The 1,973-nt window shown below is 49.6% G+C and overlaps 1 pseudogene; it reads right to left on the bottom strand.

The window, feature by feature from the left end:
- Positions 1 to 671: 671 nt before the first annotated feature.
- On the bottom strand, positions 672 to 789 carry LOC124614386 (annotated as a pseudogene).
- Between the last annotated feature and the right edge of the window lie 1,184 nt (positions 790 to 1,973).

The raw sequence follows: 1,973 nt of genomic DNA on the forward strand, positions 1-1,973 counted from the left end.
CCAGCTGCTACAGTAACTGTAAGTAGGGACTTGAAAGAACTGTGTACAATGGTCGAGCGGTTTCTTGTAAACTACACATTTCAGTAAATAGTTCTAAGTGACGTTTGAGGTAGTTCTGAAATCAACGCCACTGGACAATGGATGACTGGAAACGTGTGATCTGGAGTGATGAATCATACTGTACCCCGTGTCAATCCGATGGAAGCGTTTGCGTTTGGCGAATGCCTGGAGATAGTTATCTGGCATTATATGTAGCTCCAACAATGAAGTACAACGGATTTCCTGTTACTGTATGGGGGTATTTTTCGTTTTTAAGGTGTAGTCACCTTATTGCCCTTAAGAAGACGCTAAATTTAGAATGATAAGTACAAATTTTATAGCACTGTGCACTGTGTAGAAACAGTCCGGAAACCATGATAGGTTGTGTCAGCATGCCATCTAAAAAACTAAACTAAACTCTAAAATCCTTCCGAACAGGCTATGAAGGCCCAACGGTACCGACCGGCCACCCTGTCATCCTCACACCATAGGCATCACTGAATGCGGATATGGAGGGGCATGTGGTCAGCACACCGCTCTCCCGGCAATATGTCAGTTTCCGAGACCAGAGCCACTACTTCTCAGTCAAGTAGCTCCTCAGTTTGTCTCACAAGGTCTGAGAGCACCCCGCTTGCCAACAGCGCTCGGCAGTCTGGATGGTCACCCATCCAAGTTCTAGCCCAGCCCGACAGCGCCTAACTTCGGTGATCTGACGGGAGCCGGTGTTACCACTGCGGCAAAGCCGTTGGCCCAGCATGACATCTACCCTCTCATAAATCTGTGAGACAATGGAATGTGGACAATAACATACCTGAAACGGACCGCTCTCCCCAGAGTCCCGACCTCAATCCAACAGAGCAACTATGGGATGAGTTAGAACGTCATTTTCGCTGCATATCGCAGCGTCCAACATCACCACGTTTCCTGGTTTCGCCTCTTGAAGAAGAATGGGCTGCCACTTCTCCACAGGCTTCTAGACACCTCATTGAAAGCGTCCCCAGTAGAGTTCAAGCCGTCATAACAGCGAAGGGTGGGTGTTCAGTAATAGGTGTCCAGATACCTCTCATCACATAATGAATATCTCGCGAAAAGCTCATTACTGTAGAGAAAGATTCGAGGTCACCAACTTACTTCTTACTTAAACTCTTTTTTCCCCAACATAATTCTTGACACGAATAGGAAAAGGGAGACGGGGGGGAGAATGAGTGTGGTACCCAAAAACCCCTCCATCATATACCATAGCGTGGCTCGCGGAGTATACTATGGTGAGGAAAGTAATGGGACACCTGGTAATAGCGTGCCGAGTCTCTTTTTCCCCTGAGTAGAGCAGCAACTACACGTGGCGTGGACTCAACAAGTCGTTAGATGTCCTTGGCAGATGTACTGAGATGCTGCCACTGTCGCCGTCCATGATCGCGGAAGTGTTGCCGGTGCAGGATTTTAAGCACGAACTGACCTATCGATTATGTCCCATAAATGATCGATGGTATGCATGTTGGGCGACCTGAATTGCCAAATAATTCGCTCAAATTGTCCAGAATGGTCGTCAAACCAATCTGGCGACATACATGCACTGTCCGACGGAAGGAGACTGGAGCGGGAACGACCGTGTGTTGGTCGTTCGGTCGGTCGTCTCTTCGGGCTACGTGTATTTGGTCTTTTGACCGTTTCTGAGCCTCGTCAGTTAGTCATCTTGCCGGGCGTGGGTCGGTTCGTTCCCTGTACAGAGATGTCGGGTGGCTAATGGGCAAGTGTTCCCTCTGCATGGTTGGGTCCGAGCCAGTGTGCCCGGGTCGTCGTGTCTCCGAGATCCGAACGGACATCGAGTTGAGTCGGGTTGCAGCTGCTGTGAGCTCTGGACAGCCAAGACTCGCCCGACCGTTGCCGACACACATAATTTGAGTAGAGACGACCCTGGTTGGTCGTTCGGTCGG

Source organism: Schistocerca americana, chromosome 4, assembly GCF_021461395.2.
Source record: "Schistocerca americana isolate TAMUIC-IGC-003095 chromosome 4, iqSchAmer2.1, whole genome shotgun sequence".
In the NCBI taxonomy this organism is placed as follows: domain Eukaryota; kingdom Metazoa; phylum Arthropoda; class Insecta; order Orthoptera; family Acrididae; genus Schistocerca; species Schistocerca americana.